Genomic DNA, 13,449 nt, shown 5'->3' with positions numbered 1-13,449 from the left:
AGACAATTCTCTAGACAGATGAAATTGTAGGAAATCGAGTCTAGTTTCTAGAAACTCCAATATCAACAAAATTAGAGTTGTGTATTATGTTTTATGCTCAAATCACTGAAAAGGGGTTAGGTTGGGAAAATCATAAAACTCAGCAAAGTAGCATAAATTGTAATCAAGGTTGTGTATTCAGTATTCACTTGATAATTGGTTGCTATGTGTGCTTTTAGGGGAGGTATTGACACTTAAAATGAGTTCTATACTTGAAACAAACAGAGGCATCCATTAGGGTTAAGGTGAGTCATTCTTTGCGGTTATTTGGTACATGAGTTGGAGATTTGTATATATTAATGCAAGTCTTTTGGTCTAGAATGTTGTGTGTGCAGTTATAATCTGGTCATATGAAAAATTGAGCAGCATAATATGTAATTCTTTTCTATGTGAATAAAGTAATTAGGTGAATTTGTAACATCCCGAAATTTGCAGGTATTTTAGAATCCTCCCTTTATTATTATCCTTGTCATTTTTAGTCCGTAGGGATGGAAGGGAGGAGCCATGAGATGCCCTAATGGCTAAAGTTGCAACTTTGGATCAGGAGGAGTACGCTAAGCATACATAAGGGTACGCTGAGCGTATTAGGTGCGCCCTAGTACGTTGGGCGTACACTTGTGTACGATGGGCGTATACTTAGATTTTAAAAAGTATACTTTTAGTTCAGAGCGCTTCGGCCCCTTAGCGTTTATAGTTGTATACCATGTAAGGTTTGATATACTTAGTTCATTATAAACAATGCTCAGATACCAATCTTTCACACCCCCAAACCGGAACGGCGGAAACATTCGGGGGTGGAGGACGTCATGTACAGTATCACAACAATTGCATCATAGTAATCAAAGCAAACACAACCATTACATTGAATATGTAGAATATTTACATTTGTTCGATACATAAATTGCATAACAACAAAATGTATAACCAAAAGTATAAAAGACGCGACTCTAAAAGCTCCGTCTTCTCAAAAACCTGCGGGTGTACCTGTCTACCGGTTCCCTGAGAATACAAGCGATTTTGAAAGAGTATCAGCATTTAAGCTGGTGAGTTCATAAGTATGTTTTTGTAATGAAAACCTGTCTGTGAATCTGTAAAATGTTTGCATGTTCTCAAGAAAATCCAATATTTTCTTTAGTAATGAAAAATAGTCTTAAACCCTAAGACCAAAATGTACGTTTGTTACTGTATCCTGTAGTAGTATATGAAAATGTTAGTTTGTATGCTTGGTTACCACCAGTTGTATTGTATAGTGTGTTCTATACGAAAACCTTTGTAATGTATGTTCTGTATGAAAACACTGGCTACCACCAGTATGTATAATATGTTCTGTATGAAAAACCCTGGCTACCACCAGTATGTATAGTATGTTTTGTATGAAAACTCTGGCTACCATCAGTATGTATAGTATGTTCTGTATGAAAACATTGGCTACCACCAGTATGTTATGTATGAAAACCTTTGTATGAAAACCCTGGCTAACACCGGTAATATATAATGTGTTATGTATGTAAACCCTGGCTGCCACCAGTATGTATAGTAGTTTTATTACTTAAAATAAAACCATGTATTTGAATTCCCTGGAATCCTCCAGTTGTAGTGTATGATAGTTCTATTAATGAAAATAAAACTATTTGAAGAATTGAAATCCCGTAAACAAATGGTTAGTTTATACTGTTGTGAGTTTGATATAACCATGCTTGATATGACCCAGTGACCTCTACGACGTTCTTCAGGCGTCGGATGTTATGTCATTTCTCACCCCAGGCATGCATGCCTAACTGTAGCTAGCAGTTCAGATGTGGCATTGTCAGTCCCGAATAGATCTATTCACAAATCTCACGCTCTCCCTCCAGGAGACTCTGGTTATACTGTGGTAGGATTTAGTTTCGCACCCCGAAGGGTACAATTGAAGTAGTGCCTCACAACCCTGTATTAACTAGTTTACGTGTAGTGTTGTAGTGTTCTCTTGTACTTGAAACTGTATGTATACTTGTAGATTAAAAATAATTATACTTAAATAATTATGTAGTATTGTACTCTTGTTTTCAGAAAATAGTATTGTATGCCATAAACTATATCTATCATAGTTTATATGTATGTTAATGTATACGCTCTGGATTTGATAAAACCGTGTGTTGAAACCCAAACTATACCTATTATAGTTTGCATGTATGTTATGTACTCGATTCATGTTTTGTACTGAAAACTTTGCAATTATGGTTATATGTTGAAAACTTCCCTTATGCTCAGCATGTTACACAAGGGAATAAAATATCTAAATATTTTATAAATTGTAATGATCTCTTGGTTGTATCAATTGCATAAGTTTTAATCTTGTTGAAATCCTTTATAGAACACAAAATTTCTTTGTGTTTTGCTTGTATTCCCCCTGGAAACGTTAAAAACAGTAAAAATGTAGGGTTATGATCTCACAGTTGATTATGTGCACGTGTTTGACAGCAAAACCGGAATGATGACCCTCGAGTTGGAGTACGCGGAGTTAATGGTATCCTAATGATAATTAAACACATAATTATATTTTAATTAACGAAACCATTAATTAAAGTGTTTGAAAATACTTGCTCTTGGGTTAGGAATGTTACTGAGACTTTTTTGAAGTGGAAACAAAGGGTTTTCAGCCAAGGTTCACGGCTCAAGGCTGTTTGCGGCCGTGAACTAGCTTGTGGCGGTGAACTGGTTTGCGGCGGTAAACGGGTTTGCAGCCTTTGAAGATACGAAGGCTGTTCTTAGTGTTCTTGAGGAAAAACTTGAAGATTTGAAGGTTTGTTCTTGAGCATATGAATGTTCTTGGGAGGTTCTTGGGAGCAACTTGAGAGAGTTTTTGGGTGAAAAAGATGAAAAATGAAGAATCTCTTCGGGAAAAACCTTTATACCGGTTGGGTTTGCGGCCTGGAATGGGTTCTCGGCGGTCAAAGGATTCGCGGCCCAAGGGTTTACGGCCATAAACACTTGGATGGACGAGTTTTGCTGAATTTTTGAAGGAAACTTGATCTTTCGAGTGTTTTTGGTTCCGAAAACCAATATGACCCCTAATTATATATTTTAGATTATTTTCTAACCCACAAGAACTTAACAGAATAAATAAAATTCGAAATTTTATTAACGGAAATTGACTTTTGTTGACTAGAAAGTGTCGGGTTGTCACACTTTGGGCTTACAGTTGTGGATTTTGGTTTTAGGTACTTTAGATGATTACGGAAAGGCGAAGGCTTGATCGTGCACCTCCTCATATTTTATGTTATGATTTCTGGGATTTTTCTGATGTTAAACTATTTTGAAAACAATTTGTAAATAGTGGATGGTTTTGGAATGTTTAAAAAGTTTAAATTTTTCATGAATTTTATGGATGTTACAAGTTGGTATCAGAGACTTGGTTTGAGTGAATTGGAGGAACACTCGTGTGAATCCAGTCTCAAACTAAGGAAAGGATTTTCAAATGATTTTTGTAAATGGTTTCAAATGGTTTTCAAAATACGAAAGGAGGATGCGATGTGTACGATCAGCCGTAGCCAGTAAGCAGACCCCAAAATACCACACTGTTATTTAATATTGTGATATGTTAGAACAACATGCTAGTGCTAGGCTAGGGATCTTCAGGAATTGCATGATAGAATTTCCTGATTATATGATGCCTTATCACTTGTAGAGTGCTTGATTGATTGTTGTGTGACTCTTTCGTGTGTGAACTGACTATTGAGTGAATACGCTAAGTCACATGCTACATGGGTTAAGTTATCTTAGAATAAGGGATTTGGTCCTGCTGCGCAGCTCTCGTCTAAGTCCAACCGTTGTGGAATTAAATCTATTAGTCTAAGATTGTTTAAGTTGTGTGACATGTGATTGTATTCATTCAATAATTATCTGGCGCCAATGGAGGGTCGTGTGGCAGTTGGTGGTAGGATGAGTTGTGCGGGGTCAGCCGGCCAGTCGGGAGATATTTAGCCTTTCCTCTAGTGAGTGAGGATTGAGTGTATAGTTATGCTTGCGAGTATTGTTAGGGCATTGTGATGATCCTTGAGACAAATATGGGTAGGTGTGGAAGGTAGTATGGGCCCGCACTACTGAAAGCACAAGACCCATACGCGTAACAAGGAACTCACAACCCCTAGGGCTTCGTTGAGAGTTGGTTCCCCGTTGTTACGTGGAGTATCTGGTATCTCCCTGGTGTATTTTCAGTATGGTGGTTACGAGACGATTTGAGACCGGAACCGGGTCGAGATCAGGAGGTGGCAGTCAGGGCGGGCCAGCATTGTCAGGGACCGTTGGTGAGCTAAGATCAGATGAGTTGGATGCCAGGATTCGGGAGATCCTGCACGATGAGGTTGCTACACTTTTTCGGGCTGAGTTTACAGAGATGTTTGGGTCTATTAAGACCGCTATAATTGAGTACTTTGATGAGCGCTATACAACCATTGCTGAGACGGCTGCCGCTGCAGCCTCCGCAGCCGTGGCGGCTGCAGGTAGTGGGGCAGGTCAGGGCTTTCAGTATCGGGACTTCGATAACATGAAACCCCCTACTTTCGATGGAGTCTAGGACCCGATCATAGCCATGAGGTGGCTATCTGACGTTGAGGGATGCTTTTTCACGTGCTCATGCCCTGCTGACCAGAAGGTCAGGTGTGCTCTGAAGCTGCTGAGGTCCGGAGCCAAGGATTGGTGGAGACTTATTACGGGATCGTATTCTGATGAGCAGAGAGTTGAGGTATCATGGTATCAGTTCAAGGAGATGTTTCGCACTCGCTACATTCCATGGGTTGAGCGAGAGAGGTTGGCCCAATATCTGAGCATGTTCAAGACGGACATCAGACAGCATGTTCAAGACGGACAAGACGGACATCAGACAGCTCTGGAGTATGCTAAATATGAGCTGAGGGCCAGATGACCCGATATCTGAGCGATTTTTTTCCCTTAGTTTGCTTCAGAGCAGGCTCAGATGACCCGATATCTGAGCATGTTCAAGACGGACATCAGACAGCTCGTATCTACTCAGAGATGTGATACTTTGATGGAGTTACAGGAGGCCTCCAGGAGGCATGAGCTTGAGATAGAGCTTCAGTTGAGGGAGCATAGGCAGGCCCCGACACAGGCGCAGCCGGCACCGAAGCGGTTCAAGGCTGCAAATTCCAGGTCTGGAGGTCAGCATGGCCGCACTTGTGGGAAGTGCGGGAAGGTTCATGTTGAAGCTTGTCGATCCGGTGGTATGTGCCACAAATGTGGCAAGGAGGGGCAATTTGCGAGGGATTACCACCAGTTAGCCCCAGTTCAGAGTATGAGGATTTGCTACCACTGCGATCAGGTTGGCCACGTGAAGGCCAACTGTCCATTGCTCGCTGTCAGGCCGGCGCAGGCTCCAACGCCGGCTACATTGAGCATCACTGACGGGGGTCAGGGCAAGATGGAGCCCCCGAGGGATCTTGGTCGTGCCTTCCAGCTTACAGCCGAGGAGGCCATGACTACACAAGATGTTGTAGCTGGTATGTCTTTATCTCTTATCTTATTGTTTATGATTGTATTGTGAACTTTTATATGCCTTTCGCATGAGTCGTTAGGACATAGGAGGTGCCTGGGGAATTTATTATCAAGGGATTGCAGATGGTTAGAATTCAGCGATTCATTTGAGGATGAGAGCTTGGGGTAAAGAATCGCCAGTCCAGGGTAAGTAGTTATAGTTTGGAAATTCAGAAGTCTTCAGTTGGGATTCATATTTCTCTTGAAGTTCGGTTGCTCCGTACTTGGAGGATTATTTTGCGTAGGTGATCCACTCCACGGTTAAGTAGGGTAATACCTGGTTGGGACGGTTAAGTTATGTTTTGATTTCGCCACCAGTGGGTAGTGGTTAGTGTCCTAAGCGGGGGAGAATTGGGAATTCTCAGATTGAACGTCAGCCATTGAAGGTTTTACCTGCTGCTATTCAGATTACGGTTTCCAGAGTGGTTGGGCAGACGTTGATCGACGAAGCTCTCCAGAAGCGGGAATGTTCAACTCTAGGTGGACTTGGGGTTCCCTAGTTTAGGTGTCAGGGTGTTCTAGACCATTGGTTGTTGAGTCGCCTTCAGCAGGAATTCTCCGAAGGGTTCAAGAGGCGACAACTGAGAAGCTAGGAATGCGTCACCAATCCCCATGTGCAGTGTGTTTATGTTTCCTCGGTCTTTGGGGTATGTTTACCCTCGATGGTGGAGTGGAATTTTGATTCATATCAGACTCGTGTTTTGGCAACCTTCGGATAGCCTTGGAAGTCTTCTTGAACTAGTATTGGTGTTAGTAGAATCTATTACGTCCAGATCAAGTATGGGGTTTTGTGGCGATCAAACATGAGGTTAGGGGTTCCTTAAGTACGTGCATGGTGGTGATTTTTCATGTGTATATGTGGGTGTTCAAGGTAGCATTGGGGTTTGTTTCGACTTATATGTATGGTTAGGTCGGGGTTATAGTCTGCGAATTGGATAAAGAGTTTGACTGTCGTCCTATTCTCGCGTACGCCTTCTGTTGGGCTTTTGCGATTTGGACTTCGGGATTGGGCCGTCTTTGGGCCAGTTGGCTTGGACTCTTATTGGACTTTCTGAGTAGAAGTGTTTTGGGTCAATTTTGGAAATGGACCTTAGGATGAGGCCCAATTAGAGAGTTGGGCCCAATTTGGAAAATTAGGCCAATTATGAGCCTTGTGTATTTGGGCCTTTGGATCAAGGAATTGGAGTTGGGCCTTGGCCCAACTTAGGGAAAAGGGTAGAATGGACTATTACCCTATGTTTGGGCCCTTAGCCAAGATTGATATTCCAACTATTGATCAGTGTTCGTTTATTGTGATAGTTCGGGATTTTTAGTGAGTCAGCAGCCGGAGGTTTTCAGTCCAGTTCGACATTGTGAGGTGAGTTTTCCTCACTATACTTAGGGGTCGAAGGCACCAAGGCCGGCCCATTGGATTGATATCCTAGTAGTTATTGATATGCTGAGTATGAGTTAGATATGCATGCTAGTTTGATATGATAGTCTGGTAGATCTGTAGGACTACATGTGATATTGTCTGATTATCTGTATATGTATTTATTTGTTACATGTCGACATGTTATGTGGGTTGGGTTGAGGTTGTACTGCTCCGTGTTGTAGCCAACAAACCCTGGAGTATGCTAGATATGAGCTGAGGGCCAGGGAGGGCATGCCAAACTCATATTGGGGACTCATGAGCATTCCAGATACGAGCTGAGGGTCGAGCAGGGTATGCCAGACTCGTACTGCGGGCTAATCTTTTGTATGCCAGTCCAAGGGCTGAGGGAGCAAGCCAGACATAAGTTGTGGGCCCAAGGGGCAAGCCAGACTTATGTTGTGGGCTCGGGAGCAATCTAGACATGAGTTGTGGGCCCGATAGGCAAGCCAGACTCATGTTGTGGGCTCGGGGGTAATCCAGTCTGTAAAGTTGTGGACCCTTTACATGCTGTTATTATGTGTAGTATGTGTTATGTATCGGTATTTTGGGGGAACTCACTAAGCTTTGGGCTTACAGTTGTGGATTTTGGTTTCAGGTACTTCAGATGATCGCGGGAAGGCGAAGGCTTGATCGTGCACCTCCTCATATTTTATTTTATGATTTCTGGGATTTCTCTAATGTTAAACTATTTTAAAAACAATTTGTAAACAGTTGATGGTTTTGGAATGTTTAAAAAGTTTAGACTTTTCATGAATTTTATGGATGTTACAGAATTGATATGCTAGTTGCCATGCAATGGTGATTTATGCATGTTTTGAATTTTCATTTGATTTTAGTTTTACAAACTTATACTTTGTTATGGGTTGTTTTTGGATGATTATTAAGTAACGTTGGTGATATTTTCAAATAAATTATAAATAAGACTTTCGTTGCTTTATTCTGTTAAATTGTGTTTTAAAAACAAAAAAAAATGAGGTGAAAAATCACGGCGTTACAAATTCAGAAGTCGAGAATCTTCTGGTTGAGCGACGAGGACGACAACTCACATTTTTTGCACAATTCTATCAAAATCAAGAATGGGTGAATCGAAATGTGAGTATTGTCGAGGTGTTGTGTTTTGCGCGTACGTACCAAAGTTTGAATCAAAGTTTGGTGTGTTTGGAGTGGACGCAATATCATCCCCAACCGCTTGTGTGGAATGTATACCTTAAAGTTTAATTTATTTATATATGAAATGAATTAAAGTGAAAAGAAACATCACATGTGTCATATATGTCTATGTACACCTCTATCTAGTACACAGATCCACGACATAAGAAAATACACTTGATGAATTCAAGAGTTGTGTAACATGATGGTTCAAGAGTTCTCTAACATGGTGGAACACGATTAAAAAAATCATATTTATTTATGATTATAATCATAATTAATAAAAAAGCACAAATAATTCAGTGATAATTATGCATACATATATCATATAAAAACTCGTGATGGTGTTTTTAAATGCTTATGTTTTTCTAAAAACATTTTTACGAATTATTTAACATCGTAAAACCACATTCTTTAAATCGCTCGACACATGGCCCTCATTATCAACCAAGTGAATGGAAAAGCAATCAATAATGAGTCATTAGGCTAAACTAAACATAAATATTGACCTCAGTGTGATGTGTCACCATGTCTTGTTGCCCAACCGACACTCCACGTGTTGGTTATCACAATACCACAACATTGAGAACGACCCATTCCAAATGCAAAAAGGGAGCGATCCCATCGCCATGAGTTCATGTATAGAACGTCACATAAGTTACGCAACATACTTGTCATTTGCATCTTGTCCTAAATACCTTGGAGTATAGAAAAATGTGCCCATTTTTTCAACTAAACAATTATATCAGTCTTGCTTTTAAGCAAAATTTATGCTTTCAGTATCACATATTATAAAAATCGATAGAAAATAGTAATATTGTAAATTTGTAAGTTTGACAAATACCTAGTGTGACAATATATACTACTTAAACTAAACTTTCAAAATAGTTGATCAATCGACGTCTTTAGTTATTTTCCATAGTAAGCCCTTGTCTTTTTCATTTAAAATGAATTTTCAATTTTCATCACTAAGTGTGGAGGGAGTTAATCTCTCACATTCATCTCAACCCACTCCGGATCAATTATTTGTTAACCTCTTAATTTCATCTCTCTCATCAACAACACGTGAAAATTCATTTCTCCCTTCCGACACAATTTTTAATTTTAAAATAAATACAAAACTAATTTAAAAACATACAAAACTATATCCCAAAATATACAAAACAAAATAAAAACATACAAAACAGTATATATTACAAGAAGTCGATGCATTGTCTTTAAGGTGTTGAACGGGTTAGGAAACTTGTTGAAGCATTGATTGATACGGTACCACAAAGGACATAATGGTGTTCCATATGGTAGCGCAAGTACCTCCTAAAAAACCTTAAACCGCAGCCAACTCCATCCATCCTAACCAAATAACATATTCATTTATCATGATATATAATTCACATGGTTGTCTCATCACACCTCTCATTTTTTTGCTACCTCTACATCACGTCACTCCCCTAATTATTCCCTCACTTTCCTTTTACATAGAAAACAGTCACCTCTCACCCCCAACCATGAAATATGTTGTAGGCACTTGTACCATATAAGTGGAGAGAGAGAGAGAGAGAGAGAGAGAGAGAGAGAGAGAGTCGGGTGAAGAGGTCAGGTGGAAACTTGACGTGGAGGTACCAATTTTGCGTTGAAATTTAGGTGTGGGTGGTGTTCGCCACGGTGTCGGTCTACATCATCTCACTGAATTGCGCATTGTCTCTACACCACTCAACCTAAACGTACAAGGAGTATTTTTTTGTTTTACATTTTTTTGGCCCATGCAATCAAAGTTATTCATATAGTCATTGATAAAGAAAAATCTTTATTTGTTTTAATTATTCCATAAACAAGAGTTTGAATTCAACTATTCCACAATAAATTGGTATAAGTGTTGGTGATTTATATTACCAAGGTTATTTAAGTGTAATATATTAATGAAATCTTTATAAACATTAAACAACTAAGGATGATGCAGAGTGCACATTTGTTTGAGTTTGTTTAAGATTCAAAATACATTGTCATTTAGGGCGAAACCCCTGAACCGACGGGGGTCGGAGGGCAGCGCCCTTGGTAGCGGGGTCCATGGTGGCAACCCCTGGGGGGTGTAAGGGGAAGAGCCCCTGCCTAAGGTAATATTGCTTTGTAGAAAATGCTTAGAAATCTGAAATTGAGGAAAATATTATTATTGGACCTTTTTTTTCTAGATTGTGTTGTTGTTAAGTTTTCTTGAACTAATATCCATGTCTTTTACAAAAGATACATTTAAAATCTTGATTTTTGTTATTCGAAGTTAACCAAAAACTGAACCTTTTAAACCGGAGATCGATTAAACTGAACTTTATTTGGTTTGGTTTTAATTAATATTTTAGAGGTCAAAAAACTAATTAAACTGAACAAAATTGAGGAAATTAACCCAGTTTTGACTCTTATCCTGAAACCCTTTTTTTGACAGTTTTGTTGTAATTAGTTGATGGTTGTAAATTGTTTTGTGACAGTTTTTTATGTTAGTTTTCAAACAAGGGATAATACCCATTTTTGGTCCTATTTCTGGTACAACCAAGAACATAACATTTCACCATTCTCTCTGTTCGAAACCACATAATTTTATCCAATCGTACTTTCGATTTGTACCATCGAAGTACTTCAATTTGAAAGTGTTTCACGAGTTTCAGTGGATTCCAAGTAATTGATTTCCCAGATTTCTAACAATAAGGGCCTAAAGAGGGGAATTTTTTTGTCCAATATTGTGATAAATTGAGTTCTTGGCTTCTGTTTATAAGAGGTTCGATTGGAAGGGGTGAAATATACAATTGGACGATGATTAAGTTCTATTTCACGTAGAATTTTTTTATCAATATTACAACAAGTATCTTGAATTTAAAGAACCATAGTTTTTTTTTGTCGGAGCGTCTTTGAAAGAAATATTGGAATCTAAATCATCAAAGGTAAGTTAATTCAAATTATGTTAATGAGCTTTCATTGCTTCGAGTTTGTAATTTTCTTGTGGGGTACTTCTACAAAGAAATTTTGTTTCGACGTGGAGTTTCGAAGTACGCACGCCAAGTAGGGGTGACGAAAAAACTGAAACCGAATCTGCTGATTGAACGGAATAAGGTTCGGTTTATTCGGTTGACCTTATTTGGTTTCCGGTTCGGTTTTTTGTTTAACTAATTCTCCGAAACCTTATTTGGTTCGATTTTAGGTTTCAAATTTTGATTTTGGTTTAACTGATTAAACCGAAGAATGATACGTATGTTTTTTTTTAGTTTTGAATTTTAGTATTTTTTTTTAATATTTATTCCATAATAATCTCATACGGTACCTACTTTATCTCTCATTCATGTTTATTTTATAAAAATGTTTAATAATAAGTCTAGACTTTTAGTTTCCATTGTTTTGTTGTTTTAGGCTTCTTTGATCTTCAAATATTCATTGTTGCTTAGCCATTATTTAATTATAAGTCTTGTAAATTGTGGGATGTTAAGCCACCAAGCAAATTACATCCAGTTTGCTTTTTAATAAAACGTACTATAATGGTAAAAATTGGATCGAATCCATGGGGAAATGGTTGTATTCAATTACCAATGCAATCCAAATGAACAAGTGAAATAAAACTAAACAACTAAAGGTAAACTAAGGGGTTATGATTTGTTTGAAAACTAAAAGACTTGGAGAATTTAAAATGCTTACAATTAAGCAAGACGGTGAGTTGCTCAAATATTAGAGAGAATTGGTCAACTAAGGCAATTCACCATCATGGATACTTGTTTGTTTATCATTAGGATTCAATATGTAAGCTTATCATTCAATCCAAATTATTTCTAGCAATCATGAAGCATGTAGTATGGAGGTTGGGGAAGCCCATGACATACCTTCTTAATCAAAATCAAGGATCCAATTGAAGTAATTGAACTCAATAAAATTGATTAGCCTTAAGAATGAATGAATTCCCAATTCCAAGAGGATATCAATGCTTACACATCCATAAATGAGTCATGATCCATAAGCAAGAGATGATCTACCATTAGAAAGCTCTTGTTCTAAGCAAATTCAGTGATTCGTTACTAAATCAAAGAAAAAGACTAACAATTGTTCATCAAGTACCAATCTCATGATCAAAATATTAAATAAGCATAAGAATTAAGAACTAAGAATCATAAATATAAGATAATTGATAACCAAACATTAATCCTTCAAAACTCACAAATATCCAAGGGTTTTAGCCCAAATTAACCAAAATAAAGTAACTAGCCACTCATGGCAACAAGACAGTGATCATAAAAGTGTTTTAACATCAAGGAATTAGCAAATACTATAAGAATGAGATGATGAGTGCTTCTTGCTCTCCAAAATCGCCCCAAGCTACTCCAGTGGTGTATTTTCGAATTAGGGGTTGCAAGACCTAACCCCCAAGGTAAATGATGAGCCAAATGACCAAAATGCCCCGGGAAGGCAGTTACGCGGGTAGACGTGCAGAGTTGCGCGGATGGAGACCTCACCCACGCACAAGATGCTGAATTCTCATTGGTTGATTCCTCTACTACCATAGATTCCTTTGGTCCCCTTCACACCTCACATCGTTCAAATATAGACCAATAATCTTCTTGCACCCAAATAGATAGTCCAAACCCATTTTCATGAATCCATGACCCATCCAAGTCTTTAACACATTAAGCCTAAACACTCAAAAATGGATCCGATAAAACCCAATAGCTCTTTAAAAGTCCACAAAGCCCAACAAGTCAGCAAAAAAATAATCCACAACTGCAACGAGACTCCAAAAACTTGCAAAACATCTTATGCAAAAGAGAAAGCACCTGATACAATACAAGATAAAGAAATTATGAAATATGCAATGTGGAAATAACAAAAAGACTAATAATGCTAAAATAAAGAGTAGTGTTTTGTACACAACATTTTTTAGCCATACACAACAATTTATGCATTATATAGTTGTATAATACAACCATCTAATGCGTAAATTGTTGTATATGGCTAAAAATTGTTGTGTACGGATCATCGCCCATTTTGACTACATAAAATAAGTAAATAAAATAAACTATAATAAACATTTTGAAATTACAGTAAAAAGGTTAGTCGTTTTTTTATTTTGTTGCGTCATGTGACCATGTATATCTTGTTGCCGTTGCTTTTAGACGTTTTTTTGGTTAATTGGGTTTGTAAAAAAAAATAATCAATCATAAACAAAATATTATTATTTAACTTTTTTTTTGGTTAATTGGGTTTGTCAAAAAAAAAAACAGTGATCATCAAAAAGAAAAGATTATTATTGGACTTTTTTTTTGGATCGTGTCATTGTTAAGTTTTCTTGGATT

The sequence above is a fragment of the Lactuca virosa genome, chromosome 9 (assembly GCF_052849685.1).
Source record: "Lactuca virosa cultivar CGN04683 chromosome 9, Lactuca_virosa_CGN04683_v6, whole genome shotgun sequence".
Classification (NCBI taxonomy): Eukaryota; Viridiplantae; Streptophyta; class Magnoliopsida; order Asterales; family Asteraceae; genus Lactuca; species Lactuca virosa.
This window is presented reverse-complemented; position numbering follows the sequence as displayed.